The sequence below is a fragment of the Leptosomus discolor genome, chromosome 2 (assembly GCF_034619465.1).
Source record: "Leptosomus discolor isolate bLepDis1 chromosome 2, bLepDis1.hap2, whole genome shotgun sequence".
NCBI lineage: Eukaryota > Metazoa > Chordata > Aves > Leptosomiformes > Leptosomidae > Leptosomus > Leptosomus discolor.
Genome location: NC_141392.1, coordinates 56005144 through 56018431, shown reverse-complemented (window position 1 = coordinate 56018431; position 13288 = coordinate 56005144). Strand labels below are relative to the sequence as shown.

At 40.4% G+C, this 13288-nt stretch overlaps 1 protein-coding gene across 1 annotated transcript in view; it reads right to left on the bottom strand.

Annotated features, from left to right (window-relative positions):
• MTHFD1L (methylenetetrahydrofolate dehydrogenase (NADP+ dependent) 1 like) overlaps positions 1–13288 on the bottom strand; it is a 154335-nt gene that overhangs the window by 32565 nt on the left and 108482 nt on the right. The gene's annotated exons all lie outside the window — the stretch shown is intronic.

Sequence of the window (13288 nt, the reverse complement as noted above, 5' to 3'; positions counted from 1 at the left end):
GAACAGGCTGAGAGAGTTGGGGTTGTTCAGCCTGGAGAAGAGAAGGCTCTGGGGAGACCCTTATAGCAGCCTTCCAGTTCTTAAAGGGGGCCTGCAGGAAAGGTGGGGAGGGACTCTCTTTCAGGGAGTGAGTGATGAGGGGGTAACAGTTTCAAACTGAAAGAGGGTAGGTTTAGACTAGGTAGTAGGAAGACGTTCTTTACTGTGAGGGTAGTGAGACACTGGGACAGGTTGCCCAGAGAAGCTGTGGCTGCCCCCTCCCTGGCAGTGTTCAAGGCCAGGTTGGATGGGGCTTTGAGCAACCTGGTCTGGTGGCAGGTGTCCCTGCCCATGGTAGGGGGGCTGGAACTAGATGGTCTTTAAGGTCCTTTCCAACCCAAACCATTCTATAATAAACAGGCACACATCCTGCATCGCAGTAACACTCCTAGAAACCAGAAATTGGGTCTGGGCCAAAACCATGTGTTGGATGGCAAGTAAGATCTGCAGGACAGCCTTCTGAAGAGCGACTGGCTGAACAAACCCTGGAGATGCTCGCAAGAGAACTCCTCTGTGACCAGGGAAATGGGGCATTCATAATCTTGTAATACGAACAGTACTACATGTAGGATACTCAACTCCATCAGCGTTTTTTTCCAGCATAACCACAACCCTTGTATTTTGGCTTATTTCATGGATCAAATCAAAGAGAGGCAAAAGTCACAGCTTTTGTTGTACAGCTTTCTTGATTCCCAGATTAGCACTTCATTTCTAAGCACTAGCAGTTTTTGACAGTACTGCAAATCCAGTAACTTCTGAGCAGCAAGAAGCAAGCGTTACAAATGAAATTGGGGGCAAACAGCTCAGTGCTACACCCTATATGATGTTTTCTACTTCTTTTTTGGCACTTTTGGGGATGCATTTGCCACATTGTGATAAGTATAGTATTGCCTAAAAGAAAAAAAAGCATAATATAAGATTTTCTTACACCGTGTTATCAGCATTTCTCAAGAAGTCTGATAAATTAACACCACTGAGATTCAACACTGTACTTCTGCGAAAGCACCTTTTAGGTTACAGTTCGAGCACAGCCTCAGTGATGTCCCTGGGGACACTTGTTCAGCAGCACTCCTGCTCCTCACAGCAGACTGAAAATAAGAAGCCAAGCATGAACTTTAAGTGGTGTTGAATTTCATGCTGTTTTGTGGAAAAGATAAATGAAGAGTGAAATGAGGTCAGGAGATTTATTTTCATTTATCTAAAAGAAGCCTAAAGAAGACTAAAAACAGTACAACAGGTTTCTATAGGTGACAAACTGTCACATTTCTTCTGATCTCAGTCTACTGATTGGTTTTATTAAGTGACCAGGTAACAAAACCAGGTCGTCTCAGCAGAAGAGTGTACTGATGATTTACTAAAAGGTAAACACATTATCCACATTCCTCTGCTGCTTTCATTCATGGTATGCTTATTTGATTGCCACACTGAAACCAGAAGGCTACCTCAAAACACACCTAATATTCAGTATTGCAGGGTGCTAGCCTGCTAGGTGGCTTAGTACGTAAAAAAGGTTTGCCACCTCTGTAAGAGGTATTGCTAGATACAACCCCTTCACACGCATCAGTGCAGCTTTCTCATCAACACATACTCAATGCTCCTTCATAGACTGCTTTTGATTATAAAACCAGAACTTAAGGAGAATCAGAAAAAGATTTTCTGAAGATTGCAAGGGATATAAATGATATTTCTGCGACTATCACACAAGCCTCCATGTTTTTAATAATTGATGTGTTGATTGCTAAATGATGATTAAAACTGAGTATCTTTATGCTATTTCGTCTATTTGTAGAAACAAGAACCAGCTGATTTGGACCCAACCATTTTTTAAAAATTGCTGATACAGACATGTGGTGTCCAACCAAAAAAAGTTAAGTAAAAGCCTGTAAAAATGACATCAAAAATAGCCCTTAATGAGTTTAGGGCAGCTGTGCAGAAAAGGAAACCATGACCTGATTACCCAGTTCTCACTAATTTTGCTGAAAGCATGTACTGTGAGGTTAAGTTTAGACTCAAAGTCTTAAGAGTATTGCTAAGCTTTAAGTAGGACAGCACCTGTAGATCTTTAACATTTTAAAAATATTTTCTTTCCAATTGCAACATTCCTATATATGACTGAATAGGTCATTCTGAAGTTCTCATGTCCTTACCTTTTCTTATTAAGCCCAAAGCCCAGCTCCTTATGTTGCCTAAAGAAACATGGTTATTAAAGAAAGATGTTGTGGTCAGGCACTCCAGCCTAAAATATCATGCAATTACAGGATTTATCTTCAGAAAATCCTGAGTCCCTGGAGAGAAACTGTTTAGCCTACAACTAGCTCCAAACTTTGACATGTTATTAAAAAAACACTATTAAAAATGTGAAACCAGTTAAAGAGGATGTTCCATTTATATAGCCATTTTTATATGACTTCAAGCAAAACCTGAATGTCCAGCTGCCAGGCACTATCAAGCACTGGTATAGCTAGCATGGAATTATCATCCACTGCAGAGTTACAGAGGTAAGAGTTTCAAACAAGCCAAACTTTGCTATAAAAGCGAACACCCACGGATCTTGTGCCACAACTCACTCAGATTTCTTGCGGCTGTTCTAGACTGCACCACTATCCAGCAAGTTTCATTGGGAACACCCAAATGAAAACACAGGTCTCACACACAGCACTGCATCAGATACTGACTTTTACAGAGCCACCACAGCCAAGCCAGTCTTCACACACCCCTCAGTTTGGGAATATCTAACTAACATACACCTTCCAAACACAGGAAAAATAGGCAAACCATGGCTTGGGCTCCACATCAGCCTAAGTCTTTCCATGCCGAGGTGGCTGTAGCTGCTGTTGAGTTCTGGGAGCAATATAATGTTGACAAAATTTCCCTCTATGACAAAAATATACCATAATGCAGCTGCTGCATCACAGTCAGCATTCAAGCAGTTTCACTAGTGTTGGTAAGATACCTCATGCCAATACATTTTTGTGTGTAATTGCAGTAACAAAACAGTGAGGAGAGAGACAGTTTTTTCTTGCCTTATCTGTCCAGCTGTTAGTTCAGACCTGATCATATTTCTTCTTCACAGGCCTATGAAAAGGTCTGTTCTCAGGAGTCCAACTCCAGGCCAAGATACAATGTTCTTGGCTTTTACAGTGTAAAAGAGAAAGAAGCATTAAACAGAATTTTCCCACAGCTGTGTGGAATAGGCATTAAACTGGAGAGGCTTAATCTTGACATAAAATGGAATACAGTCTTATCCCCCCAAAAAAGTGAGGAGAAAATGTTAGTGAGAAAAGATGACTCAAGCTGGTAGACATATCCACCATGGAGAAACAGGTGAGAGAGAGGAAAGCCACCACTCTGGACCAGCTGACAAGGTGTCCCTAGTAGGATTTTAGTCTCAGACACAGGAAACACTGTCAACTACTGCAACATCATTTCTGCTTGGGAACAGAACTTCCTCAAGGGTACACACACTATTTTTCCTTTCCTTCTATTAAGAAAAAAATAGAACAAAATAATCTTTTGACAAGTGATATCCACCATTGTGCAGGACGAGCAAACAGGGGAAGACAGATAGAATCATAGAATCATTTAGGTTGGAAAATATCTTTAAGATTGAGTCCAACCATCAACCTAGCACTGCCAAGTTCACCACTAAACCATATCCCTAAGCACCATATCTACATGTCTTTTAAATACCTTCAGAGATGGTGACTCTACCACGTCCCTGGGCAGCCTGTTCCAATGCTTGGTAACCCTTTCAATCAAGAATTTTTTTCCCCATGTCAAATCTAAACCTCCCCTGGTGCAACTTGAAGCCATTTCCCTTTGTCCTATTGCTTGTTACTTGGGAGAAGAGGCTGACACCCACCCCACTACAACCTCCTCTCAGGTAGCTGTAGAGAGCGATAAGGTCTCTCTCAGCCTCCTCTTCTCCAGGCTAAACAGCCCCAGTTCCCTCAGCCGCTCCTCACAAGACCTGTTCTCCAGACCCTTCACCAGCTTCGTTGCCCTTCTCTGGACACGCTCCAGCAGCTCAACATCCTTCTTGTAATGAGGGGCCCAAAACTGCACTCAGTATTCGAGGTGCAGCCTCACCAGTGCCGAGTACAGGGGCACGATCACCTCCCTACTCCTGCTGTCCACACTATTTCTGATACAGGCCAGGATGCTGTTGGCCTTCTTGGCCACCTGGGCACACTGCTGGCTCATGTTCAGCCGGCTGTCGACCAGCACCCCCAGGTCCTTTTCCACCGGGCAGCTTTCCAGCCGCTCATCGCCAAGCCTGTGGCGTTGCACGGGGTAAATGATGACTGTCACAGGACAGCGTCAAGTAGTCTCTCAAGAGTACCAAAAATGCTGCGTGTGTAGAATCCTGTGGGTCACTGTTGTACCACGCTAAGAATACTTTTTTTAATGGACTTCAGCTGGGAAGTATCTCTTGATCTATAGGCTTCTAACCCTTTCAAGGTGATTTTATGCAACCCTCTCCTCAGTTATGGTCAAAAGGTAATGCTCTCTCTGTTCGTGACATTTCACAGTTTCAGAAGTGAAGAAAGATTTGGCTTTTCAAAGTAAACCCATTGCCACTTATCAAAGGCAAAATACAGTATGCCAGCATTTGTATCTTCTTTTCTAAAAAATAAGGATACATGAGGCATATCTCAGGAAATACTTCAGGATTTTTGGGTGGATGAGTGAAACAGAGGAGAAATAGCAGCGTGACTTTACCTTTCAGTGTTGTCCACAGAATGTAGGTCAGCCTACTCTGATAGAAATACCCCGAACTGATTCTTTACATTCTTAGATATAATCTCATGATTTCGCGGGTCAAGAAACCATGAATTTTATTTGTGGTCCTGTCCCTGATTTGTCAGGGGGACCTTACTGTTTGCATCTCTGGATCCCTCATTCACTAAATCAAAGTGATATTATGTAACTGTTATGTATTATGATTTCTATAAAGCCCATGTCACAATGTAATAAATTAGAGGAGCTCAGTTTCCAATTTCTCAATAAAAGCTATTTTGTGAACTATGTGCAGGATGCATTTATTTCAATATAAAACAATTTGGAAAATGCCCTTCCTTCTATATATAAGCTATTTTAAAACTAAAAATAGATGAGTAATTTACTATGTAAAAGTATAACCTATTTTTAACCTCACATTTTCATGTGAAGTTCATGGAGAAAACACTTTAAAACAGGAAATCGGAGTCCATTTCCTGTTTTAACAAGGATAATCCCTGGACCAGTAGGCACAAATATTCATTCCTCTTTAATGTTAATTAGCACACTATTCATCCTATATTTCACAATTTAATGAAAGAAAGCAAGTTGCTGGGATCATTATTAAGTTCAAAACATCGTTCACCTTATTTATCGAGAACTCAATAAAACTGTTCAGTCACAGACTTGCAGCCTCCAGCTAGGTTCCTGCTATTCGCCTTAAATCACTTTTAGAGTTGCAATAACACTAAGTTGCCAAACTCGAATATACAGCTATCTACATCTGCTAGATAGTTTGTCTTACTGGACAGTCTGGAAAAAATTCAGTTATCTGACCCAAACTGTAAAGTTTTTTGCTACTTACTAAGGAATCAATACTTTTAAAAATCTGCAAATCAGCATTTGAAAAATGCATCTGGAAGAATGTGGAAGGGACAACGTTTTTTTTCTTTAAGTGAGCATAAGACAGCCTCAAAAAAATTGCATATAGGCAGGAGTTTTAAAAAGGTAGCTTCCTTAGTGAATGGCTGAATCTCTAAACTTCCAATCTGAACCATGAAGTACCTTTTCAGAAACTGTTATTTATTCAACTGAAGAAGCTTATCAGGCTGAACAAACAATAGGGAGCATGAAACATAATTGCATTTCAACCCTACATGAAGGAACAGCAGAAAGCTGGAACTGACAGAGCATGGCTGCTGCTACCAAGCTGAACCAAGACAGGCAGCAGCGATACCCAGCCCACCCCAAAGCCATCAGACTCAGTGACCCCGGTTCTGGTAGCATCAGTCTCTTCATGCAGCAAGTCATCCAAAATATCATGAATGGGCAAAGTAAATACCTGCCTGCCCTCTCTAATGCTGAAGTCTGTACATCTTTTATACTGATAACATAACCAAAATACGAACCCTTAACACTGCTGTTTCAAGACGTTCCATAAAACAATTTTTGAGTTCTTCGCATTTGATCAAAGTCCACACATACGAGGCTGATTAACTGAATGAGCTCTTAATCAAACCCATTTACTTGCTCTGAACTGGCACAAGTACACAACAGGTTTGCTAACCAGCACAGTCAGAGCTGTAGGTGAGGATCTGAGGATCGGGGTGGGCAGGCAGCACGGCTGCACCATGGAGAAGCTGCCATGAGCTGCATGATTCAGCCACCCGACTTCCTCCTTTGCCCTGGAGAAGACCCAGCAGGGATTCACTAACTGCTCAAACTTGAACATGCCTGTTTTCACTGCAATGTCCCTATTCTATGCCTGAAGTCGTGCGTAAAATCCAAGGGCAGTGGTCCAAAATTGCTGCTGGCTTCTGTCCAAATTGTGCTTCCCACTTTTAACTGATACATCTTTGTTAATAGCAAGCCCCATGCAAACAGGCTAATGTACATCACTAAAAGAGCCCTTATCTCCATATGGAATCATCAGTCTCCTGATTTTTTTTACTTTCTTAACTGATGCAGTTATATCCATTCTTGCCCAGGATCATGGACTGTAAATAAGAGACAAGGGAATGAAACCAATAGAAAACATAACCATGCTCACGGTTAAGTCTTACTGGAACAGACAGCATGGATCTTAATGACTCCCAGATTCTCTGAAGGCCCTGAGCAAACTATGCTTTCACAGAGGTGCCCCCTTTGGCTGCATACACGCTACAAGTGATTCTCATTTTATTTGCCTACACTAATGGCATTTGCAAGCCTAAGTGAGCTGCACTGAGTTCATTACCTACAACTTCACAGGTCTGATTAGGGCAAGACATTAACAGCCACACTGAAGAAAACTGTTTTAGATCATAATGAGTTATCTTTGTTCCAGCATCACTTAAACTTGTCCACACTAGCCAGGCACTGCCCTTGATCAATGAACCCATACTGCCTGAGCTGATGTGTCAAGTCAGCTAATCTTAACTGAAAACATGTGCTAAAGCACTTGTGATTTAGGCATACCAGTTTCAGAAATTCCTCTGCAGCAGCTCTGACTTACCACACTTTCCACAGAGACAGCATGGCTGACTACGTCCTCTGCCCCTTTATGTGCAAAGCACGGGAGGCTAGGTAAAATTCCCACAGGGGTTGGGAGGCTATCAAAATGCATTTTCAGGGTATCACTTACTGACTGAAGTGAAATATGAAAGTTGCTTTTGGTACTTACAAATAAACATCTGTTTTAAGTGACCTATTCAGAAACTATTTTGAGTTAACAGTGACACATTTATTATTTAAGTCTAAGAGCTTGAATATAATGTTGCACTTCTATAGATGCATTTAATATAAATATATTTGGAAAAGACGACCAAGGAAACCTGACTGATACAAGAAATATACTAGGTTCAGTTTTGTCAGTAAAAAGTTATTTTTCAAGCATTTAGAGCCAAATTTAAACATTTGCACAAAAAAATTCTTCTCTGACAAGACTTAAAATACGGTAACATGGGAAAATAATATGCACACTCTGAATACAAAGAACTAATATTACAATATTCATACTGAAATTGCTTATAATGGAGGTTGTATTGAGAAAAATCTCATCTAAACTAAACATTAAATAGTTTACCAAACCACAGGGTCTATTTTCTTCTGTGATATGTTGTCTAATGGTTTCATCCTGTCCCAAAACAACAAATTCTCCTCCAACTATTCAGTTTGCTGAAATAACACACATGCTTTTTTCTTCTCAATAGAAAACAAAGCAAAACCATTCCTTGAGTTCTGCTAACTACATGTGCTGGCCCTTGAGGAATGTAAGGCTAGGTTGAAGGAAGATGTAATAAGCTGCAAATTGATTTTGCCAATACGGCCAGCAATGGCACCTGGTCTTTCATTCAGAAAAGGCAATATGTTGTACTACATTATACTGTAGGTTAAATAATGCTTACTAGCAAATAAACAGAGCAGTCAAGAGAGACAGCATGAACTACACAGAATCTAGGTGCTTTGCCTCCATTATCTGTCAAGATATTTCTAAATGCCAGAGGAGGAAGAGAGGCTGGGGTTTGTGGGTTTTTTGTTGTTTTGAGGGTGTAAGGAGGTATTTTACCATATGTCTGTCACAGCTATGGCAGGAAGGTGCAATGACCTGAAGCAAAGTATATTTACTCTGTATTTCCAACGAGCACTGGCTTATCTGCATCATTTTAAAATCATTGAAGTAAACAGCAAATGCTCAGAGCATATGGAAATGTCTCAACTATCTTTTAAATACATTCTTTTTTATGCACATTCAAAAATTACAGAGATAATAATAATCTTTTCAAGCCAGCTGAACTCTACTCTTCTTCTCTTATATTTAAAAAAATCCTTAGTCATCAGCAAGGCATGTTCTGCTTTCCTGTAACTACATCCATCAATTACTCCCATGACTTCTTCCTGGCCAGATCTTAGATCATGTCATTGTTTCAACTAATGCTTTTGGAACATCTTCAAATCTCGTTTACCCTTGTGGCTTTTACTTCAGTGCCCTCTGCCAGTTCTCCGTGTTCATCTTGGATGTGCCTTCATTTCACAGGTACCTCCTCCCACTGGTATAACTCTCAATTTAATTTCTTTTACTTTCCAGCCAACCCCATCTTTCCAGTCCACCCTCCTCAATATTCTATTCCCATCTTCTCACCACAAATGGCCATAGTCGTCCCTGAATCTTAGCTGCCTCGTAGTCCACACACCTGGGACATTTCCAAAGGCTGCCACATACCCCTTTTCATTATAATATACAACATTTTCCTCATTCCTTCAGCTGAATTATTCACTTGGGCCTATTTTTGCCTCATCTACAGAGACTCTCTCCAGCCAACTCAATACTGCCACAAACACACCATGCAAACCACCAAGAAACACAGGTGGATTAGGTGTTATTATGCTAACCATCTCTCAGCCTCCAGCTTTTAAACACAACGAACTAAAGTTGACTGTCCCCACCTTCACCTCCAGCCATTGATCTTACCTATGGGCTTACCCCCTGCCCCATCAACCCTACCCTGTATAATTCATCAGCCATCCACCAAGTGTAACATCATTCAGCATTTCCACATGTGCACACACCTGGTCACTGTACAGGAACGATGTGCCCTGTGTAATTCAGAAAACCTCTCCCCCTCCTTCCTGAGGGAGATTACACCTACTGTAATAAATGCAAAGGCACATCATCTAAGAGAGGAGAGCATGGGCTTTTCTTTTCCTGTTAGCATTTTTCAATTTAGGCACAAATGCTAACCTACATTTCCCACGTGAGTTTAACTTCATAGCTTACCTTTTCTCTTGCTTTTTCCACACTTAACTGCAATTATCTCAAAACCAGTCTGCAGAGTCTGTGACCACCTAGTATTTTTACAGCTAGCTGTCTGGGGACTTCTGAGCACTGCTACAATGCAGCAACCATACAATGTCAAAGGCAGGTGCCAAACACCACACCACCAGGGACATTTTTTGGACTAAGAGAGGTCAGAATACCCAGCAGTGCACCCCTCCTCTGTAAATGATATAAAATTGCATTGTAAGCTAAATGATTTAGACGGCAAATATAAATCTCACCATCATTTATGTTTTTGAAAAATCACTCTACGTCATGCAGGTCATCAGGACAAGCTGAGTAATGCACCAATAATTATTCAGCTGTCCCACAAGAGAGTCTGAGAGAAGTGACAAATAATAGTTTGGAGTCAACTCGGGCCTCACACAACAATGGGAAACTGCAATTTCACTTCAGGTGGGCCTGGACTGCAGTTTAGGTTCAGTGGACACCCTCAAAACTTTTTAAGCTCTATGAAAGAAGAAATTCATTCAACAGGGAACAATATTTTCCCTTTAAAAGTGTTCATAAAAATATTTACTTTCAGGGTCTTTTACCCCTTTACAATATTCAGGTAATATTTTAGCAGGACAGTCCTTGCTCTCACCCACAAGTGAATTAGGGCTTTATTGCTCCCATAAACTGATTTCAACCCACAGTGGGTCACCCCAAGAGTTCTCTCCCAGAGGATATAATTTCAGAACTAGTTCCAGAGACTTGAACTGCTTTCTTTATGGGGAGAAAAATAATATTTCTGTAATAGACTGACCTTTCTTCAGATACTGAAGGATGTCAGTTCATTGTGAGAATTTGGGAGCTGGCATGGCTCCAAAGGCTCCACATATTTTCAAAGGGACCTTGCCTGTAATTTTAACCCATTATAACAAAAGTGCATGGCTGGAAAAGCATAGTACCTATTTAAAAATCTCACTGTGATTCAAAGACAGCTATATTACTTGCAGCAGTGATTTGGTAGCGTCATTTTATACAGGCAAAAGACAACAGGTTTTACTTCTATGACCAGCCTGCATTCTTGCATATCACATGAAAGAGAACAATGGAAACGTGGCTGAATGTGAGAAAGCACCAAACTGCAATGACTTTTTGGGTGGGGGGGAGAGAAACACACATACTACAAAAATCTAATAATTCTCCACCCAAGCATTGCTAGTGAATGACCTCACTGGTTTCCTACATATACTCCAGCAGCCTTCCTGCCGTCACTCTGTTGAGCCAAGCAATGATGTCAACAGTCCACCTGTGAGAGTGATGTAGCCCCCTGGGTCATGGTCACAGAGAACTTGGATAAAAGCTGTGCCAGTGTTAATTAAATGCACCTCTTGTTTCACTGCTGATTTCCTCTGATAAGGCTCAGCTCATTTTTCCTGGAAAGACTTCCATGCTGTAAGGGAACCAGAGCCAACCATAACACAAAAGAAATATTGCTTTGAGAATATGAAGACAACATGTTAAATATTTAGTATTAAAAAAATAAAATAAAAAGATTGCCTATTAGTGCTGGGGTAAATACAAACCTCATTAATTTATATGTGCTAATGACAAGGTTAAACTACAAATGCTAGTTACTGCACACAGTTCACTATCTTTCAGCAGTACTTATCTCTTTCATTTGTAATGCTCTTCCCAATTAAATTGGAGCAGAATTCTAACAACCCCCTTTACCACTGATAAATTCTACCAGGTTAGAGTGAGAGGAGATCATCCAGTAAAAAATATGCTTTGAGAATGGAGTTTGACATTTAATTAGCATCAGAATTATCACTACAACTTTAATGAACGTGTTGTCCAATAGCATTTATTCTGCCATCAGAAAGGTCTTAGCTGTAAGAAGTCTCTAAGCATCTTAAGCACTAAGGGTCCTCTTCCATTAATAAAATTAGCCAGCAAGTAATGAAAGGAAAAAATATATACTGCTCCTTCTTTTTTTCCTGTACAAATAAATCTAATCCACAGTCATGACTGGATGCTTTCACCATATGCTGTCACCAGGATTTCTTAATCCCTCTACTCATAGCATCTGACCTCCAGCCACTTTAAGCCTTCAGGACATGCCCTTTTATACCTGCTTTGTTCTTGTAGACATTTTCGGATAGCTTTATTAGTTAGAGAACTGTCAAAGGAAGACTCTCAGTTCTGGAACCTGAATTCAAAAATATTCCTTCCTGCACAACTTAAAAAGTACCACTAGCCCTAGGACTTAACTGCTGACAGCGATGCACACAAAAAATCTGAAGGTGGCAAAATAGAAAAGTGATCTTGAAAGTAGCAGTACAACTCTATTGTGAGAGTTTGTTTTGTGATGATCACAACTCTCAGTTCTGAAAGGCAGCAAGTTGGACCTTTTGCCATAAATTTAATTCTAGAGAAAGAATTGTATGGTAAGGTTGTTAGGAATACATTCATATTCATTCATTCATTTTGATTTATACCAATTGTGATCATTCCAAGGAGTGTTCTATCCCACATTCCTGAGCATTAGCAATATTTTTCAAACAATCAATGATCAATGTCTGTCTACTTAGATTTTTAGCTCTCGGGGATCTTATGTTTACACAGTACCTTGCCCTACAAACTCTCTTGGAATACATAACACTAAGAGTACACTGCCTACAGAGTTCCTAATACGGGAAAAATTCCATGGCTATATGATCTCTCACCAAAGTCAGGATAACTAACTTGGATGTATTTTTTACAATCTCCCCCAGTAAGAAATCCCATATATAAAATGTCCTTCATAAGAACAGTATATTTTGGTTCTAGGCAGAAACCAAAAATGAGATGTAATCCTTGAACTTGTTTGGTCTATACTGCTCTTACAGACAGTTCCAATGGATTTATGAGGCTGTACTGCAGCTAGTTTGTGTTGATGCATGCAGAGTGTGACTCATTCAGAAAGCTCAACCCAAGAACATTTCACTCTGACATCCTACAGAATAGCTCCCTCATGGATTTGAAGTAGTTGCTGCCCATTCTTAACATTCACTCTTCACAACTTTATGACACACAACTTCCAGCGCAAACTTGAATCCAGGCCATGAAGGAGATACTAGAACTTCTGACAAATTTTATTCTGTCACCAGTAATTGGAATTTGATTTTACACAATTTAAGTACATAGCTTCTGGTGGATGTGTATAATGTGGCCATGCAGAAGGAAAGCATATCCCCAAGTCTGGTGAGTTAAAGTGACACAGTTTCCTGAACTCCAGGAACTCTCCTGGTCAGAAAGTACTTCCTTCCTTGTTTCAAACACTTGATTGTTTCAGAGGGAATTCAAAACAATAGATTAGAAACTTTCAACCTTTCCTAAGTGTACTGCTACCCAAGGAAATCAGGCCATGCTCTGGGAAGATGAGATAACATTGGGAGAGTACTCTTTCCGGAAATGCAATGGCTTTTGCATCCCTTCTCTAGCACCATCCCATGAATCAGCTGCATATAAATAATAATTCATGCTATGAGATGTCAGATGCAGTTCAACTACTGTTTGGAATGAGATGTGCAAACAAGGTTGGCAAAAGGCATGAGCTAATTAGCTTCTCAGCTACTTTGATAAGGCATGTCAGGGAAGAAAGTATCAGGAGCTTCCTAATCTGAGTTTATACTTTTAAGGACAGGTAGGAAGAAAGGATGACAATTACCTCTTTTTAGCACGTCATTGTTTAAATCTCTAAAAAGGAGAAAGAATGTGTTCCTTCTGCAGTTAGAAATCAAT